The 21,894-nt window shown below is 35.1% G+C and overlaps 1 long non-coding RNA gene across 1 annotated transcript in view; it reads left to right on the forward strand.

Moving 5' to 3' along the window:
* LOC106864764 (uncharacterized) overlaps window positions 1-21,894 on the forward strand; it is a 48,030-nt gene that overhangs the window by 18,853 nt on the left and 7,283 nt on the right. The window contains exons 5-6 of the long non-coding RNA XR_015802715.1: window positions 19,346-19,498; window positions 21,416-21,691. This is a non-coding gene — a long non-coding RNA (uncharacterized LOC106864764). The remainder of the gene's footprint in view (window positions 1-19,345; window positions 19,499-21,415; window positions 21,692-21,894) is intronic.

The raw sequence follows: 21,894 nt of genomic DNA on the forward strand, positions 1-21,894 counted from the left end.
GTTCTTCCAACTTCTGAGTGACATTTGCCCTTGATAAGGCCAAAATGAAATTAAATCCCTGGATATCAGGATTTTCTATTTTTAAATACTAAATTGTACATAATTTCTGAAAACACTGAAATAATGATTTACAGGTGATTTTATGTTTTTTTTTCCTTGCCTTCATTGTATTACTTCATTGTTGATAAATTACTTCAGTCCCATTTTCAAGACATAGGAGTTTCTATAGCTTTCCAAAAGTGATTTTGAATTTTAAGTGTCTATAGCTTTCCAACAGAGGTTAAGTCCCTGGGTAAATAGCTCACTATTAATCATATATGTGATGTTATTTACATAATTCAGTCAATCTAAAATAGGGAAAAAGTAGAAAAGTTGTTTACAAGCTAAAGTATTGCATTAACAAGACCATATTTTGTTGACAGATTGATTTCTTGAAAATTCTATTCTAAGTATAAAATCAGTTTATGGAGAATACCAGATCTAAAAAGAGAGACACTCAGTTATCAGTGAATGATAATTACTCTTTATCATCTGTTTGCTGAGAAAACAGGAGCAGTTAGGTCGTTGCATCTCTTACTGCACTTATTAACCTCAACTTGCAAGCCAAGCTCTTCACAACACAAGATACTGAAGCTAATCATGGGCTTGAAAACCCTACTAGATGGGGCACTGTCAGGATAATAATCTTTTGACATTTAGTTTTCTACTTTATTAGTAGTTTCAGCACAAATATTTAAAAATAATGTAATTTTGGCCACAGTTTATTTTTTCTCTCCATTTAATTTTTTACTTTCTTCTTTTCGTACTTACATAATTGATTAACACGGCTCAGTTCAGCTGTCTTCCTTATTGCAGAAAGCTGGTTTTGCCCTGGCCTGTGAAAAATAGGCCATGGCATGTGTCTGTTTGCCTGAAAGAACCAGTGAGAGTGCCCTTTCCTTCTTGGCTGATGAGTTTAGGCAGCATCTGCTATTGGAGCATTACCTCTTTGCTTATCCTGTAACACTGCCACAGGACTTTGATTAGTTATAAGGAAAAAATATTTTTTGCAATGAGGGAGGCAAAATACTGGAACAGATTTCCCAGGTGGTGGATGCCCCATGCCTGGAAACATTCAAAGTCAGGTTGGACAGGACTCTGAGCAACCTGGTGTAGGTGAAGATGTCCCTGCTAGTCCCAAACCACTCTACGATTAAAACTGATCTGAATTGCAGCTGACTTGTCTTGCTATCTGGGCATCTCCCCGCTGTGCACTGAGCCATGCCCCTTCTTAAGAGTGTGTCAAAGAAACCGTTCTGGGTCAACTGGACATTAAAGAATTATTGAAGAGGATTAATATAAGCATTTAAATCATGAATATAAACATTTGAAGAACTGGAGCACTTATTGCCTAGTGGCATTTGTCTCATAAGGACAAATCACCCACCCAAGGAGTTCTGCTTAGATGCTTGCAGTCGTCATCTTAGTTTTTACATATACTGCAAGTATCTTTTTAAAATCTCTGTTCACCGCTTTCCCAAGCAGCACTACCATAAAGATCATGTGAAAATTATGTAATAAAAATTTCAATAAAATAAGACATTGAAGTAATATGGTTCTGATGCATATATTTCTCTGAAATGGTAAACTGTGACTTAACAATTTGTCTTTCAAGTCCACTTTTACCCATTGTACTTTATTAAAAGTATATCTTCTTTAAACCACAATAGTACTTTTTTCCCCCATTCCTCACACATTCTCCAGATATTCTTTTCTCTATGTCGAACTCTTTTGGTTTATATAGTAAATATGAGTTGCCTGAGGTGGTGTGAGGGTGAAGTCTTTGTCTCCATTCCCTAAAAGCAGTGACTATGACTATGAACAGCTTTCTTTTTCAGAAAGTCATAGTGATTCCTTTCCTTGATTGTCCACTCTACACTATTTTTCTGCCTTGTCTTAGCTGTTAATATAGAAGCAGATAAATCACCACAATTTGCAATTCAGTTCAACTAACATTTTCATTGTTTGATTTAAGACCCAGACCTGAATTTCTGCTGTTTTGCTGTCAAAAGAGCACTTCACCTGTCCTTGCACAAGACACAGGGCTATCAGACAGAAGCAAGAGCCACAGTTGTGCCAAAGTCATTATTCCCAGCAGTGGATTCCTTGGTAAGCACTTGGAAATAGTTGGCTGGTGGTTGGTGCCAGAGGTCTGGCAAATGTAAGGAGCTTTTTAATTAAATGTACCAAAAGCAGTATTTCTAAACTGCAGCATTGGTACAATAAAACAAGTAGATACCAAATGCTTCTCTTGAATTAGGAGAAGCATTAGTTCTTGGTTATCTTTGTTCGTCTACTCATTCCTTTAAAAAATACAGAGCACATCAGCTGCCTGCACTACATCAGTCCCACCAAAACAATCTGCATTAGCTGAAATAGTTTTGCAAAGGTGTGAAAGTAGGGGAGTTGCTTAAAAATCCCACAGCTTTATTGTGTTTCTGATTTGCAAACGTCTTTCAACTTTCACACTTCTCTCTTTTCCCCTGCTCATTACATGATATAAGAGGTGCATTTAGAAGGTTTATTAGTTTATTAGAGTAAGTTGCAGGCCCCACAGTAAGTAAATCAATAGGTTAAATCCTCTGACTACTGGATAGACGACTTGGGGAATAATTTACCTATGCATTTGTAAAGTTCATTTGGATATACTAAATATAGCATGTTTTTTCCTGCCAGTATTTTACTCCAACTTGACACCCCGTTCAGCCATTAAAAATCAAAGAAAAATGCAAAAGGTAGAATGAATCAAAAGTGATCTTTGGGCTTATCTCATACTTTTTGATCTAATGCTTCAATTATTATAAATTCTATAAAAAATATAAGTATTCAGCACTCTTTACTGTATTTATTCTCACAGTGAAAAGCTTCTAGTCGTATAATTTTTTTCATCCTAGTTTTTTGCTTGAGAAAGAAATCTCTAACTTTCTGTGTTAATTTAGATAAATATGGGATTTAGGTCTGTTTTTTCTTTTATAGCCACTACACCAGACCTTCATATTGCTCATGAAAGTTTAATTCTTGATCCATTATTATTTTTACTCTGTGTTAATAATGTATTAGATGTGCTTATTGCCTATCTGTGGATGTATAGATGGGTACACTTTGGTTAGACCAGTCAGGAGTGTTGCTGAGATCACCCTCACTCCAAACAGATTCTAATGCTCATTGGTTTCATGCTTTAAGAAAAATGAGTCAGTGCATGAAGGAATTTTATTCAAGATGTACTTATTAGATATGTTGCCTCAGTGAAGGTTATAGTTTCAGTATTGATCAAACCACTCTCCCCTGGTGTACACATGATTAATTCCCTATTAACTCCTAAGAGAAGACTAACCTAAAGTGTACATTTTAACTAGTGGTACTGCTTCCTCCAAAGTGCACATAACCCCCTTATTAAAAGTAACTCCCCAAATGCCTTTTGTGTGCCTGCTGACCTCGACATATTATTTCTATTCATATAATACCTTTTTTCCTGATTTTTGCCAAATAATTCTGCTTTATTCTTGCTGTAAATTACACCAGACATGGTCTTTTTTGCATTTTATATATCTCTTCTTATAGTACTGTGTTTAGAGCTGGTTTCAAAAGCCAGAAAAAGTTTATAAAATTATGATCTGGAAAATTTTGCTGATGTTAGAAGTTTCTGTCTTTCTGGCAGCTATTAATTAGTAGCCAATGGGAACAACATGTGTATGAATATAACAAGTTCTGGCACTTACCAAGTCTAACTTGTGAACCTGTGTTTGTGGGTTCCTAAAGCAAAGTATCTTGACTGGTGGCTATTCTGAGACTCCCTCTGTTTCACCCATTATTTTGTATATGAGGCCTAGAGGATAACCTGTTCTCCAGCCAAGTGATTTCATGTTTCATGTATCATTTGGAATGTTACAGTAGTGGCCTGAGTACCATCACCAGAAAACTTTGTCATGCAGATCTCTATCAGAAGATGAAGAGGCTCTTGATTCTAAGTGGTGTCAATGATTTTGTCTTGCTGAGGGAGTGGCAGAGTGGAAAATCTGAAATTTCAGGTTTTGTGCATTCTTCAGAATGGTTGTGGCTTCATCCTTCTGCAGCATAGGAAGAATAAACCCCAAAGTATCATCAACCATGAAGACCAATTCTTTCAGCTGCAGGCACATTTCCCAATTGTTCTCCTGTTTGGCACACATCAGCTGATGCCTGTAAAACTGTTTCTGCAGGAGGTGTGTTTAGAAGAAACTTTGATCACACGAGTAAAACTCTAACACAGTATTCAACTTGATTCGTGCTATTAAAATATTGCCAGTTTCTCTAATATTTAGTTTTTAATTACTTCTCTAAAAGATATCTAAACTTAATATAATTTCTGTGGTATTGGACATGAACCAGTCTTCACAAATTATTGTTATCTGTGAACCTTACAAGCACACAGTTTCTTATTTTCTTGCAGAACGTGAATGAAGCTGTGGGTTAGTGTGAACCTATTACTCATCACTGTGACATCTCATGAGATGCCAAGACATCAAACATTAGGCTAATTAGTAAGTCAAGACTCATTCTGTGGACATTTCTGTAAGGGTTCCAGCTAGTTTCACAAACTAGGATTATTTGAGGACATCAAAGGATTGGTGCATCCTGCAAAAAGAATTAAATAAGTTCAAATTGAGATAGATTTACAGTGACATTACAGAGAAGTAGGGAAGAGAAGCCTTTTTCTTTAAATTTAATGTTTTAAATTTTTCAGTATCCCCCTTTTTCTGACAAGCTGCTTACCATATGCTGCAGTTTTAAAATGTTGGAGCTGAATAGTATAGGAAGTTTTAGGTAAAATGAAAGTTTAGTTCTTCAGTTAGTAAAGACCCTTACTTGTGTGACGAGTATTTTTAGTTGTGAAGTAAAATTAAGAAGGTCCTACCTCTAATGACAAACATTTTGAACAGTGCCAGTTTCTTTTATTCAGAACTCTATTAACACAGGAAGTTTAGACTAGTTTAATAATCCATGACAAATAAATTGGGGGATGCAATGATAATGTTTACTGATTTCGAACAGCATCTGTGTCCTGAATATTGTTTTCTGTTTTTATCCAAATATTTTCTGCAAATAAAAAGAATTTGGATAGTTTAAAAACATTTCAAATTAACTTAAGACATTCAGATTTTCTTGATTTGACAACACTATTGTGTTTTTTGGTGCTCTGAACATAACCTTTAGAAGTAGGCTTCTAGAGCAAAAATAATTGAAATTATGAATTTCAGATAAACTTCCTGAAATATTCCATGATATTTGTTTTAAACATTTTAGATTGGCAGTCAAATTTAATATATTGTGAACTTAAAAGATGGAAAATCTATATTAAAGGACTATATAGGTTGAAAAAGGTGATACATGAAATTGTTTGCAATGTATTTTTATATATCACTATTCATTAATTTATTTGTCATTTTTAATGGTAGGAAAAACCCCAAAACATCTTTGAAGTCTGCTTATGCATGACTTAAACCCTTCTTTACTCCTGAAGTGTATATATGATTTTTGAACAGAAAGCGCAAATATACATATATGCATATAAAAAGTTTCCATAATTGGAAAGACTATTCATGGCATTCACTGCCTTACTTGTAAAACAGCTTAAAGAATTTTTTTTTTTTTTTTTTTTTTTTTTTTTTTTTTTTTTTAACAAAACTCATCAAGCCTGGTCACTAACTGTGGCTTCCTGCCCTAACATCCACAATTAACAGATGAAGGACTACAGAGAGTGCATCCCCACCTATCTCCCTTCGTATATGCTTTTGGATATACTTGTCCGTGGTTTTGTTTACTCTCTTCTTGAACATGTTGTTTCCTCCAACTCTGTCTCTGGCAGTAAGTGATACAATCAATACCCTTTGCATAAAGAATTTTCTTGTTTTAATCCAAGTTGAAATGAATTTCAGCAGGCAACCTTCTGTCTAGGTGGTTATTCTGTCTGTCTTTCAAGCTGCACCATGTCCTTAGTAATTTTCTTGCTTTTTCTGACTCTACTATGTCCTGCAGATAGGGAGAGTGCTGCATGCAGTGGATAGTGACAGCAACATATTTTATGTTCATCCTCAGTTATATTCCTGATGATGCCCAGCATTTTATTGTTAGTTTTTCTTTTTGGAATCTCTTGGACTTTGAGCTAGTGTTTATAGAGAACTGTTCAAGATGGTTCTGAAGCCTCTCTCTTCTGAGTGGAACATCTCCATTAAAAGGTTTTCATGTGTTCAAAACAGAGAAGAGGGCTTAACGAAGTTAAAATATAGAACTCTTTCATAAGGAAAATCTACTGATTACGAGGCAGATTGCAACAGTATATTTGAAAGGGTGTTTAGAAAGAAAGTAAAGCTTCATTCTCTGTAAATAACAGTTCCATCTATGAAAGGGTACTATTTAGAAAGATAATATATCAGAGTATCTATACATATAAGGCTTTTCTCTGTGGAGCTTGCAAAAAAATATTTTACATTTTGTCCTATCAAATTTTCAGTATACTAATACAGAAGCTTTCTATTTGTCTTTTGTGCAGGATGAATGGCACTTGCTGTAGCCACATTACATCATAATACAGCATTTGGTCAGTGATCGTGTTTTTAAACTGCAGGATCAGTTCAATGCAAATATCACAGAATAATTGCTTAACCTGTCTTCCCTTTGTTCAGAGCTCTTCAGTGTTAAGTATAAAATGAGCCAGGGTTATGATTTCTGCCAAATCAATAAAACCAAAGGATTTGTGACCAAAGCCTTAATTGTCTTAACAAGAGCATGTATGCCTCTCAAACTAATGAATCATCAAGTATTATTGGCTTCTTTTCCCTTAAACCTTTTGAATAATGCAGATTTTTAAATAGAAGGGTAAATGTTATGTGTGTTAACAGTTTTACAAATTAGCTGTGATTTTGTACTTTGGACTATGACACTCATTACTGGACTTGTGTCCTGCCATTTCCATTTGTCTGAGACTAATGTGTCAAGATCAACTGATTCTGCATTTTTGTTGGGTTATTGTTTGGGTTTGTTTTTTTTCTTTTAAGTCTTCAGTATGTACAATCCAAGAGGTTAAGTCAGAATTACTAATCACATCCATCAAACTGATAAACAGATCTTTCTTAATACTGATTCCAGACACTTGACCAGTGATGAGCTTATTCAGAGGTAGTGTAAAACCTATGAGCTGGGGTAAGTATGTGCCTGAGATTCTTGTAAAAGCACCTATGTTGTGAGGAAGTTGATTCTCAAAAAAAGTCATGGACTTCATGCTCAGAAAATTGTATTCACATACACAGAAGTGATGTATTAGGATGGAAGCAATTCTTCTGCTTACTGGTGAGCTGTAGAAGAGGAAAAAGGAGGAAAAGGGTGCAAATATTCTTTCCGAAATTGACAGTAGGGGTGATGGTATGTTTCTTCTACATGGCATTTTCATTTGCAAATTTAATTTTTCTGACTTAATTTAAAAATGCAACCATACCTTTTTTTCTTTTAAAAAGTGCTTAATATCATTTAGTACTTTCTATATTAGAGTAAAATAATGGATTTATATGCTTTGATAAATTAAAGGCTAGACAAGGGTCTCAATGTGTCCCCTTACCTTAAAGAAGCCTTATTTTCTGAAAATTGCTCAAAGGTGTTTGCTTTATGATTATGAATGCTAGTTCTTACATGATATCAAAATGTGTGCTAAAGTCTTCAGCCAAGTATTTAAAGCTATGAGCAGAGCCTCTAAAGCACATAGCACTGGTTAAGCTGCACCTTGAGTACTGTGTCCTCTTCTGAACCCCAATTTAGGAGGGATGTTGAGATGCTCAAACATGTCCAGAGAAGGGCAGCAAGGCTGGTGAAGGGTCTGAAGGAAACCCAGAGCATTCACAAGAACCATGTCCTAAAGGATATTGGGACAACAAACCCTGCATGTAAGATCTTGGCACTAGTGTTAGCTGCCCGAGGGCAGTGAAATTTAAGAAAGTTTAGGTGATTTTAATAAAGAGATGATGTACCAGATTTAAAAAGAATACAAACATTATGTGGAAGGAAGTCACTGTTTCTAGTACAGCAAATTAGAATTTTTTAAATATTTTCTGCCTAATCCACATGTCTCTTGTGAAAATGTATACATGAGAAGATTTGTGCAAACAAGTAATTTTCAGCTAGATGATAGCTTTGGTTAATCTACCCAAACTGTATTGATGGAAGACTTCTATCCTTTTTCTCTGATATTGGTAGAATTGTTCTGACTAATAAGCTAGAAAGTAAGGTCATCTTCTAGTGTTTACTGACATGCATAATGTCATTAATTTCACTGAGGGCCTTTGCACAAGGAAGTATCATTCCTCAATTTATAGTGCAAGTTTAAACAAGCAGCAATAATCCCAACTGAAATTCCAAATGCAATTAACACTATACATAGTGTGAAACACTAATTATGTCTAGTTCATATTTTATCAACTGTTGATATTCAAAGCTCATAAAGGTCTCATCATGCCATAAACTGTTCATGCTTAATTCTTTTCAGTGTCTAGCAGACACATTCACTCCCAGGTAGATGCTACATAATCTAGCAGATTCCTTACCAGATCATTAGTTCACAGTAAAATGTCATCTAAAACTCACAGTGGTACAATCCAGAGATGACAAAGGTTATTCATTATTTGTCCAGCTCTGCAGGACAACAGACAATGCAAGAGACAATATAAGCTGGCACTGGAAATATATATAGGAAAGTTTCTCTAAAAGTGCAGGCTAGCTTCCTATTATTTATTGAAGAATATTGCAGAGAGCAAGCCTGCAAAATTGCAAGGTATTTGCAGAACTAAGAAATTTATAAAGAACTTTGCTAAAATACCATTGCTAGAGTAAGGAAAGACATAACCTCCTAATCATAAATAAACCATGAAGGTCGTGGTCAACACAGAGATGACAGAATGCAACTGAAGGACCACTTCATTCAACTCAGCCTCAGGCACTGGAGAAAAATTGTACTTAAGTGTACTGATATGTCAGAAGGCAATAAAGAACCAGAAATACCATCAGCTTCAGGATGACAGTCACAGAAACCTGAACTCTAAGAACATTGATCTTATGTGTAAAGGCAAGAAGAAAATGATTGCCGTTGACAGAAACTGTGGATTTGAAAGACAAATCTTAACCCTAAATCACAAATAATGAAGCTAATAGTGTTTGTGAGAAATGTACTGTACATACATGTCACATCATTGAGTACATAACACCAGTATGAAAGTTCAAGAATAAACCAAAAATAATCTGACAGCAGAGTTTAATAAAATATTTGATATGAATTATATGCTTTCAAAGAGAAAAGTGAAATATCTAAAAGAGAATAGCTTGAACTGTTGAATGGCATCCAGATTGTTGTACCTCTGAAAGTGCCATTGCCAGTCCCACTAAAACAATCCTCTAAAAGGGGTTAAAAAAGCATATTTTTTCAGAATCATTGCACTGCTTGTGTATTAATCTCAGAACAACCACCAAAGGAGGAAAAGAAAGCTATTCCCTACTGTGGCAGTGAGCCTAAATTTTCACTCCCTGATAACCATTATATTTACAGCAGGACGGTATGTCCTCCTATGCCTAAAGCAAAGATCTTTGCAATTCCTGAATTCAATAATCCCAGTATTTATCTCCCAGTCAATTTTTCTTATATTTCCTGCAGTGAGACATACGCAATCTTTGATTTGACAACACTAATAAAGTGAGCATTTAGGAAAATTCAGAAGCCAGTAAACACAGTTCAGAATTTATTTTTTAGTGCATCAGACTATAATATAATAATTTTCAATTATAATTTTTAAATACTGATTATTAATTGGAATTTGGGATCTACCTCTTTCTACATTTTAATGAATCTAGATAGATAAAAATAATGTTTTAATTCTATGCAGTTCATGCAGTCACAATTTCAACATCAGAATTTTATGCCTCAAAAAATGTAAAGATTCTGTACATGTGGAGAAAAGAGAAAAGTATGAGCTTTAACTGCTGCATATTTTGTCTAAGTTATATATACAAAAATATGAATTTTTGTGGCTTTTGTGCTTGTGGTCTCTGCAATATTTAAAAGCTTTTCTGTTAGCTGAATTCTAATTTCCTACCTATTGATAGATAGCAAAAATGTATAAACCCAGCTGGGAAAGAGCTGACTTTCACTACTAGAGATTTGACAGGATTGCTAAATGTGCTGTTTCACAATTTAACAAAACAGGGGTAATTGTGGAGGAGTTTTTATCTTATTGCTGTAAATAATTGAGTTAAAGAAAAACCTCTCTAAATATTGAATGAAAAGTGATAGTGGAAGAAAAATACAAAGGAACTGTGGAAAATATATGCTTGGCATTAAAAGTGATGTGTTCTACAAGACCAACATTTATTCAAAGCTGTGACTCCAACAATATACTTCAGCAGGTATTTCTTGTTACAAATTAAAAAGCTGCTTGGTATGAGCTGTGCAGGATGATTGCAGAGCCACTGTCAAGCCTCATACTGAAAGCTAATCAACACAGTTCAGTCAGCAATCACTGGATGGAGGAAAAGCTGGAAGTCTTGCAATTATGCAATTGTCTTATTTATTGAAAGAACTACTGGCCTATGCAGCAACTCAAAATTGATAGTGCATTTGCAGTGGACAGACAGCTGGTTCCTCATTTTACAAATGGTGCCTTTGCATATATCCATTTTCCTTGGTGTAGGTTTTTCTTACATTCACATTGTCTTGGTGTGCAAGTCTAATTTCATGGAGAAAAAGATCTTGGATATATTAATGAATTGTTGCTGAAAAGAGAGGGAAAAGACAATATAAAATAATTTTTTGGTCAAGTTGGTGATGCAAAACAAGTCACTGACCTAGGAAGCTTCACTCAAGTTGCATTAATTATCAGTACTGAAAAAACGTGAACATTCCTGTCCTTGTGTTAGCCTTTAAAAAAATCTCATTTTTGCCTGGCATTAAAGGAAACACTCAAATTCTGAGCATCTAAAAATTCTGCAAACTGAGATATACATTATAGATTATATGACAGCTAGAAAGACAACTGAAAAGAAAACCTGTTCATTTCCCACTGGCATTTTTTCCAGAATAGACTCCCTAATATGAATTTTGTTTAACTCTGCTGTTTAAACATGGTCTGTTTGCTGAAAGTCACTAGAGGACTAATAATCGCCTTGTAAGTTTTAGTTGAGCAGTTAACTACAAAACCAGACTACTCCTTATTGCCCATACTAAAGTGTTTTGAAACTGTATCAGGATCTAGCAGAGCCAGGAGAAATCCATGTGCTGATAGGTCTCTCCTGATTTCCAGCTCTTATTAAACTTTGCAGGATTTTAATGAAATTTATTTGTTTTCTGAAGTTCTGCCCTAGCTTCAATCTTTTGCAAATCAAGTGGCTGCTCTGATAGGAGTGCACAGCAATCCATTGAAAATCAGTGCCAGTAGCCCACTGACCCTTTACCTTAGCTTAGGCTCATCATGAAGGACCTTTAGAAGTGACCATGCTAAACCCTAACCAGAAATGAACAAACAAAACTAAATCGCTCACCCGATTCAATATTTAATGCAAAAAGAACCAAGTACCCCTTCCTCCCCCCACACTTCCCTGAAATCTCACCATTGAAATCACACCCTTCCCATCCTGATTGTTCTCTTTTGTCACCTTAAATATTTGACAACTCATTCCAGAATGAAAATATTTTTTGGTCTGCTGATTCAGAAGGAATTCAGTTTGGTCCGCTTTGATTTGAGTTAAAATAGCAGCTCTCTGGTTTTTTGGGTTTTTTTTATCCACATCAGAACATGAAGATCTAAGGTATTCCAAAGCCATATGAGCATATTTTGACTTCTTTCAACTTATTTGTGTTGGAACATCTGAACAAACAAAACTGAATAGAATTTGACTGTATCTTTCGGAACAAGAAATTGTTTGAAGGATTTTGCAAGGAAACTAATGAATGTGAGACTTAACCGAAAAGAGAATAATTGCTCAAGTAATTTGACTACATGAGAAAAGAAATAGTTTATCAGAAAGTGTGCAAAATGTATATAATACCGATTAATTGCAAACATTAAAAAAATCACTCAAAGTGTTCTCCATAAAATGCACCTGGAAAATACTACCCAGCTTCAGCATTATCTGTGTTCCTATCACCAAAATTGAAATTTATCTTCTTTTAAAGATTGTGTTATTTCTTTCCTTAGTTCTTTCTTGATAGGACAGGACTTGGGTTTGCCAACAGAGGGCAATAGTCAAGCTAGGAAAGACTGCATCCATCATTTTTGCAACTTCTAATGAGTCAGAAGGACACATAGAATCCTCATCTGCTTTTATGGATATTGCTGTGTAATTGCAGTGTAATTATGGCACACAACAGCTTCAGAAAATTATCTTTGAAGAAAACAGCTGGTTCTCTTTAACAAACAGAAATGAAATCCTGTCAATTTAAAAAAAAAATCCGAAGGAAAAATACTAAAAATATATGCCAATAATAAACAGGCAACAACAACAAAAAAAGAAATAACATAAAAAATTGAAACAGCTAAATCTGAGAAACTGCTATGAAAAATATGACTGAAGTATAAAACATTAGAAAATTACAATGATGTGAATGTTCTTTCATTACATGGTTTTATATTACAAAGCAAACAGGCTCATTGAAAAGATTTCCATTTTCCTTCTTCCACTCACGAGTAGTACGTGAGATCCCAATCCTGACAGGCCTTCGGCATGCTTTCCTCTCGACAGAAGGAATCTTTCCCTTGGTTCCAGTGGAATTTCACAGCTGACAGGGCCAGCCCCAGCCCCGTGCCGTAGCTCCAGAGCGCAGGGCTCGCCAAGCCTTGCTCTGCCAAAGAAATGCTGACGGCTCCTCTTGGGGCGTGAAGGTGGGAGACAGGCTTGGGTGCTGGCTGGGCTTGGCTGAGAAGATATGGCCAGAGCTGGGAATTGCCTCTGCAGCCTCAGGAAGAGCGCAGCAGCCGGGTGAAGCAGGGAGCAGTGGGGAGATGAGGTGCAAGGAGCAAGGTTTAGCAGCCAGTTGGGGAACGAGACCAAACCACCTCCACCGCAGGTCTGGATGTGCGCCAGCTGACACTGGCAGAGGAAATGGATATGGATTTGGGGCACTTCCACAGTGTGGAAACAATAAAATAGAGAAAAGGAATTTTGCAAAACACTTTTTAGTAAGTACAGCAAGTTTTTTCCATGAGTTTTGAAATCTATATTGTTACATAAATACAACTATTATTATGTAATTAAACTTAACTAAAAATTGGTCCAAAATAACAGTTAAACAATACATGCAGAAAAATATGTTTTGTGGTAATGCCCTGTAAGCCCTAGAGCTTTCAGTACTGAACTTCTTTATTTCCTGATGTTAATTTAAAGTGGGTGAACTGAGGGACTGAGATTATCTCCCACAGATTAATTTGCATGTGTGTTGTATGGCTCTTCTGTAGGCAGCAGGAAGACAGAGAAGAGGAAAAAATATACCTCAATACTAGTAGTAGTATTTGTGTGCCAGGAAGAAATTCACCATCAGTGAAGTAGGTTGCACTACCAGACTCAAAATAGTTATTAAGTGGGGAAAATTAACTCTATTAAGCTTAAAAACATGTGGCCAAGGTTATGCAGAAGAACATTATTTGGCATAAAGTATGAACTGTGGAACACTGAAAAAGAATTACATTTTATTTATCAAAGTCTTATTTTATCAATTGTTAATTTGCAGATATTTATAAAAGTTATGAACACTTGAAATACACAAGAAGACTATAACCTATGTCAGTATTGCATTGTAGAAACATCTTTTGTAAGTTCCCAGTTAAAGATGTACTTTGCACTTACAATAGGGTTATTAAGGTCTAGTGATAGATTTCCAGTCAATTTAACAGAGTAACTAATAATGAATTAAAATAGCATATGTTATATGAAAAAAATTAGCAATTCAGGAAGAACTGTTTAATTTTCTCAATGGTGCGTATCTTTCTAGCTTCCTACATTCCATTTCCTTATTTGTTTAAATTTGGTAAAAATGGTGATCAGGCTGGAAAAGATTTCCAATCAGAGACAAGAGTTCACTCTTGTGTGTGTGTGTATTGTTCTCTGTATCTCATGCAGTGCAAGACTTGCCCAAATGTTTGCAAAGGCTGGTCTCTAACAGTTGATCCACTTTGTGGGAAGTCTTATTGCTCCATGGAATGGAAGCTTTCATTTAGTTCATGGGCTTTGAACAGTGGAGCGTCCAAACTGGAATGGAGTGTTGGAAGTATAGACAGCTGGAAGTACAGAGGCAGTGCATTGAGCAGAGGCTTATTCAGAAAAATAGAAACTTACCAGCAGTCTAATCAATAAACTGAAAAGTGCCTTCTGGATTGTTATCTGTGACATAGGCTGAGGAACAAATAATTTAAGCCCTGCCTCAGAGAAGCCGGTGTTTGATGTTGCTTTTTATCCTGTCTGATAATAAAAGGTTAGGAAAAGAGTCATCATTATGGATATTTCTTGCCAAGCGGACAAAAAAGATAAATGAGGAAAAAAGCTTTATGAAAAGGCAGTTGGAATGTGTTATTGTAATTGGAGGAAATACTGGCAAATAGTGTAGCTGAACAAAATATTGAACGTTCATGAACCTGTGTTTTAAAATGCTGAAACCACTGTTCCATTTTATGGAGCTAAATAAACTACAAGCCATACCAGTAATCAACTGTGTGTAGACAATCAAGTTTTTCCATGAATTCTGCTGATTACTGAAAGGAATTGTTAAATATTAAAATTAAATATGGATATTAATTTCTAGAGAAGACAGCACTGTTCTTGAATCAAGTGTTTAATTAATAATAGCAGAATTTTACCATGAAGATATTTACATTTTTTTAATGTGATTATGAAAAATTAATTTTTTACGTGCTAACAACAATTGGCAGATAGTTTTATTATTTTCAAAGAAGGAGATGTTGCTCTGGGAGTTAATAATTTAAGGATAGACATGAAGTTAGACACTGGGAGGAAGAACAAGGAATTTGTGGGTACACCAAGCACAAAGGGTTTGCTTATCCACAGGGATTGCATAAGCTGTGGTTTAGTGAATTATACCACCATAACGCTGTAGTGCTGACACAGAGAATAACTGGTTCACATAAACTTCAGTGCTGTTTGTTCCTTGGTTGGCTTTCTAGAAAAAGCTCAAAATTGGAAACATTCAGAGTGAAGGCAGCTGTGCATGCCAGATTATATTCCATAGGCAGTGCCTCTAAGTGCAAAGGGACTTCAAAGAAAGGAAGAAAGAATTTTCAGATGACAACTTTTTGCTTTGAAGATTTGGTTGTGATACGTCTTTAAAGATGAATATGACTAGAAAGGTGTACCTGGCTGGGTAATAATGATTAGTCATATTGGTGACATAGCAGTATCTACATTTACATCCAACCACATTAATAGGAAATATCCTTAAAAGTGATATGCAAATTGATAGATAATTAGAATTTCAGAATAGAACTTTAATAAAATAAAGACTAGATGGCCATGTGAATCCCAAATCTATAAATGAATCCAGGATAGGGACCCCTAAATTTTAGGTGTTTTGATGCAGATAGCCAGGTTACAGCATGTGTTTTAAACTAAGTTCTGTGCTTTAGGGGCATATTTTCTATCTCTTGGGTGAGTGCATGGGTAAAGGACCACGTGTTTGTTGGATGTGAGAGCTTTCACAACAGCCAACGTCATTTTTTATCCTCTTGTTTTGTTACAAACAAGTTGAGACTTGGTAGCTTTTTTTATGGGAGCATAAGATTTTATGGCCATTTTTGTGAAATGCTGTTTGTCTCTGTGTTTCCAATTATGACACAAAGTGTAATAAAAATATACCTGCTGGAAGAACATAACTTGCATGGACAGTGTTTTGGAGGGCCTGATATCTTAAGGCCGTGTCTTAGATTTATCTTTCATCATGTGGAAGGTGGAGCTGAGTAGAGATACAATTCAGTTTCTCAAATGATGATGACAATGTCAGGATTTTCAACTACCAACTTGTTTTTGGTAGTTGGTTAGTTTTTAAAAGCTTCTTGTTTTATTTCTGCTTAGTTGTAGTCAGCTGTCAGTTTTTAAAAATGTTTTCTTCATTCTTGTTCATTTTGAGGTCAGATAGAAAAAGGACTGTGTGCACAGCAACTGAGAAAAAGAAGCAAAATGTGTACTTTTCAGAAATTCAGACATATATGAGTAGTTGACATAAACTTCATAAAGGTCAGACTATCGAGAGTTTCACACCCCCAGAAATACCTTGATCTATAGCTTCAAATTAGATATATTTAACGTAAGATGTATCTGTAATCGTAGAAATCTTGTATTTTGATAGTTTCGTTTTTGGGGAGGTTATTCGATATATTTTACTGATTATATTACTTACTGTTATCCTCTGAAAAAGTATACAGAGTTTAATTCCCTGTTTGCTAATCAAGCTTTGCAAGTCACCTTATGCCTCATTACAAATTTATATTATATTTAGATGACATAAAAAAAAGATAAGTATCCCATGTTCCTTCCATTTACTTGTTCTGATAAGATTTCTTACTATGAGATATATTCCAATAATATTTTTCTCTACACTTCTGAGTCAGGATATCCTACTAGCAGAATCTTTCAGGTTAAAAAAAATTAAATGAATGGTAGAATATGTCATTCTCTTTGTACTACTTCTGCTGCTTAATATTACTTCTTAGCTGCTGTGAGGGACAGAGTTGTTTTCATTTTCTACTAAATCTCTCATCCAGATTTACGTAATTCTCAAATGTAGGTAAAAAGCAGCTCCACAAATATAGCTTATATTCTCACAGAAAGTCACAGATTGAGCCATTTTCAAACCAAATAGTTAATTTTGACTGTCTTTGCTAATTTTCGAAGTCAGGTTGCAATGGCTTCATTTGCCACCAAAAAGTTTTTTGTTCCAAAGGACTCCAAACCAGAGCTATGGAGTGTCCTGCAAAGAACCCCGCAGCTACACACCATTATGTTCTATAGCCACCTAAAAATACCATCGAGTCCCAACTCAAAAGCTGCAAGCTATTTAAAAACCTACCAGCTAGTGAATCTGCTATTTTAAAAGATTTTTTTTTAAATTGTCCTTTGTTGTGAAGGCAAACATGCTACATATGTCAGTGTTTCCAGTGTGTTTCCTGCCACCAAGACCTCCATCTTCCATCTAGTCATTTGTAAGTACCCAAAGTTGGCCACGAGCCTGTTTCTGAGAGAGTTTCTTCACCAACATATGGCTGTGCTCAGAATGATTGCTCGGGCCTTCAGTCTGCTCATTTAAACCTAATGAGGTCCACAGAGGTGACTGTATGACTCACACAATGAAGTCATTTTTCCAATTAACATGCTGACAAATGTCTTAAAAGTAGAGCTGCTTCAATAGGATTCCACAGGTGGAGGAGAGATCGAGTATCACAAAATACTCAGTTACATTCTTCTGATCTGAGAAATTCCATTCACTCTAGACTATGACTGTTCACACAACAGATGGATATTTCATGTCTGTGGAGTGTGACCCGTTCCTAAATCAAACTCACTATCTGCAAGCCAAAGTGCTCATGCAAGGCACAAAATTAACCTTAGTCTTGAGTAGGCACTCATAATGCTCATAATAAAAAGCCTTCCTTTTACTAGGAAGTATTTTATTCATTATTGTGGGATATAATGTTTGGAAATGTAAGAAGCTGACACCTAATGGAAGACTTTTAAGTAACCAATTGAAAAGCCATTCTTCCTGTCTGCCTATGCCCTTCCATTTTAGTATTTGTGAATGTTTACTCAAACAGCTTTTGTTGCTGCTGAATATGAGAGGAAGAAGGGAATCAGAAATCATCTAAAGAGTATTAATTTTTTTTTTCATTTTTACTGGCTAAGCATTATTTGTTATTTCCACATTTTAAAAAATATGAATCTTTTTAGAGAGCAGAAGCAAACCTACATGATTTAGCAAACAGCTGCACTCTGCAAATTGTGAATTGTCAGAGTAAATTGTCTGCAAATATCCCCATGTACTGAAATTTGGTACATGTACTGTTTACATATACAATGAAAACAAAAAGTAAATTCATAGGGACTAAAAATCTTTAACAGACAAATTGGAACAGAAAAAAGCAATATAGTGTTTTAGATAATGTATTCCTCAGCTATCACTAACTGGAAATTTTGCACTTAAAATAATTATATTTTTACTTTTTTTGATAAAAGATTGAAATTATAAACAGTTTATTTTTCCAAATTCAACTCTGTTGAGATATACAACCAGCACCACTACCACTACAATAAATTGTGCAGAAGCTATTCAAGAGAGAAAAATAAACTACTGGAATTATTCCAGAAATAACAAAGAATTAAACCTGTTGCTTCCTTCCTTTACAGATTGCTTGGTACAACCTTTCAATAATTTTATGGTGCATTTTTAAGTGGTGGTATTATTATTATAATATTTATTATTATATCCAGTAGTATGTTTATTATCTTTTTGTAATCTATAACTTTCATTTGAGGCCTTATTACTGTTATCATGGAAGCAAGTAGTGAACCAGTTTAACCCTATGAAAAGAGACAGTTTAACAACACTTCTTAAAAAAAATTCCTTGTATGAGATATCTCTTTCATATTTCAATGAATATATCATCTCAAACTTTGTGGGAGTATGAGTATTAGAAGTGCAAATTTACTTTTACACTGTGTGTACACCCAAGAACGGAAACTGTCTCAATAGTAATATTCCTACCACAATGTAATGATATAGTTGAGTCAAGATTTGTAAAGTGTGGTAGTATCTACTATTGGACCAGTTTCTACAGCTGGGAAAAATAATTGTGGGCTTTCAAATACATATAGGCTCCAGCAGATTTGAAGTAGGGGAAGGAAACTCCAAAGCTAAAAGCACTTACTTCATTTGTTGCTTTCAATATATAAATATGAGTCATTACAAAGACCTATAGCAATATTCAAATTAATTCAGAACTAGCCAGAATGAGGCAGTGTTGCCTAGACAGAGAACTGTGCTAGGAGGCTACAGTGACCAAATAAAGGATTTCTGCATGCTCATGCAAACTTACCAAGTCGTTTACAGATAGCATGGATCAGGGATCCTGTAAGACAGTGAACAGTGAGCCATGGAGTCACTCAGGTGCTTGTGTTCTATGGATTTTTTGGTTATCCTATCTGCCTTTGGAAACACAAGTCTTACCCATTGTGCCATCCTTTTCACCTTCCTTTGGGTGTTCTACAGAATGAATATCTACAAGTTGGGCTGTTGTTTCAGGTTCCCATCATGGAAGTGAGATAGAAGGAACAGGAGCACAGTTCATCTGAACCACCTTTGACAACAAATTACTCTGACAACAGATGACTTGCCTACTAAAACAAGCAACAAAGAGAAGTTCCCTGTTTAATACAGTGATCTCTAGGTTCATAGGTAAAGTGTTGCCATCAATATGTTTTTCTTGTTTGATTTTGTTTTTGTGGAACAGGAAATATTTTTCCTTTTACTTACCATTTGCAGTCAAATGATTTCCTATTGGTCTCAGTTAACATAGCCTGTTGTGAGCACTACTGCTTAAGAATATGATACTGTAATCTTCTGAATTCCATTAGTGAATCCTTCCGAGTGACTTAAAATTAATGTTAGCATAATATCTTAGTATGTTTTTCTTCTGGTAGGAAGCAAAAACATCTTTCCCCCAAAAAAGTTTAAGTGGTCAAGAAGTCTGATGGAAAAAAATCAGGTTGGAAAGGGAGGGATAGAAGAAAGAGAGCAAGATACCAGCCTTCTATGATTCCTGAGGAGACAATATATTTGATGATCTCATCACGAAGGTTACTAAATAAATGAAAGTAAATGGCTGGTTGATTCCCTTTAATTCAACATGTGGTGTAGACACTTCCTTCCTATTCCCTCACTACACTACATTGGATCACATTAGGCTTGACAATAAGGATTGACTTAGTGGTTTTCAGTTCTGTATAGTGATTTTGATTCTTTTTCAAAATGATTTACTGATTGCTCTAATGTGCTTTCTAATTCCTCATTTTGTTGGTGGTGCTTTCGTTAACTTTTTTTTTTTTTAAGCCATTACTTGAGCTTTATTGACATACATTAGATGTTAATTTCCAAATTTACCAATTTGTTATAACCATCTTGGTTTTGTTATCAGATCACTGGCCTCTTTTGGATCTTCATTTTCCTTTTAGTTTTTTCCCCTTTTTTTTGCTATTTCAGTCTCTCTGTTGGATGGAGTGGGGTATGAGTATAGATATCAAAGACAATAACTGACTACCAATGTTACTATTGCATAAGGCAGGTAAGAATTTTAGAGCGTGTTTGATGTGAAACAGGAATGTAGTACAAATGCAAATATTCCCCAGTGTAAAATAAAGCAAATGAAAGGAAATGAACATAAAGTAAAGATTCAATGGTCCATGATCAATGCTAGTAAGGATGTTGGAATGGATGGTTTAGTATTTCTGAAGATGGTTACACAATATTAATCCACTATCTTGAGTTATTTAATATGTCCTTGATAGATGCTAAGGCATTGGTGAGGCTTTGCATACATCCTGGAATTAGTGTCATTTAAAGAATTATCAGTTTTTATTGCCTCTCTTACCAGTCAGTACAAGTTAACTTATTAGAGTGCAAGAGACAGAGAATGATGAAGACTGCAAATTCTTTTTTTTTTCAAATTTCTCATAGTCATCCTTTCGTGTGATTTTCATTCTTATTGCTTAACAGCTCCAATCTTTCTGCAGTTTATTAATGGCAGAACTTTTGCTTTTAAAAATTGGTTGACCCAAGTAAGTCTTACAAATGTCTTCAAATATTTTCATGTATCCAGTTTAATTAATATGTTACTTACAGACCTTAACAGAAATAATTAGATATGGGCTCTTTCACCATTACATATTTTAATGGCAAAATCAATCAATTTCTGGTTTATATTATTAATATTGATTTACTTTCATTTTCCAAAAATACCCATCTGATAGCATAGTGCAGTGGTGCTGGTACTTTATCAGGTTTAAAGTCATCTTTTCAAAGTGATTTTGATCTTAGTCAGGACTGTTTTCAACGGAAGTGGACTGATAATCAATAGAGAGAGAAAATATTGCTGTGCTTTTGGGACAGAAGAATTGGAATTTCAATCTATTTTTTAAGTTGCTAAAGGAAGAAACTTCTTCCTAACTTGCTTTTTGCATGTGCTGTAAAAATGGGAGAGTAGCCAGAGCCCTTAGATTACTTGGTTTAATTTAAGCAGACTCTCTTTTTTCAGTGCATGCTCACTTCAGGAGCACCCACCTTTTTAAGACACCTCTTCTGTTCCTGCTTATGTAGTCCATTTCCTTCCTGCTTCTGGAGCTGAAGAAACTCTTTCTGAAGACAGATGTTATTTGTTTTGTGTGAAGGCTCCAAAAAATGAGACTTCAAAATTATACAGAGCGTCAAACCTGTCCCTGAACATTCAGTGATGTGTAACAAGCTCGTTCTGTTGACACTGGCCAGTGCTGACTTTAACAACATGATAGCTGGAGATGGGTGAAACGTTCACAATGAAGCCAAACACCTCTGAAGTTTCATACTTTTAGAAAAGTCCTTCATATTAAAACTGAGGTAAGCCTACTCTTGAATTCAAAAGGATTTTGATATTGAATCAGACTCAGTACTTCATTCTAATTCAAAACTAATTCAGTCGTTTGTTATTCTATTTATAGGCCTTTGTAAAAAAATAAGTAATTTCCTCAAAGAAAACGAATACCAATCAAAAGCAATGTGAATATTCCCGCAAGTTTTCAATGATCCATTGCAAAAAATTT

Source organism: Sturnus vulgaris, chromosome 1 (genome assembly GCF_052056855.1).
Source record: "Sturnus vulgaris isolate bStuVul1 chromosome 1, bStuVul1.hap1, whole genome shotgun sequence".
Lineage (NCBI taxonomy): Eukaryota > Metazoa > Chordata > Aves > Passeriformes > Sturnidae > Sturnus > Sturnus vulgaris.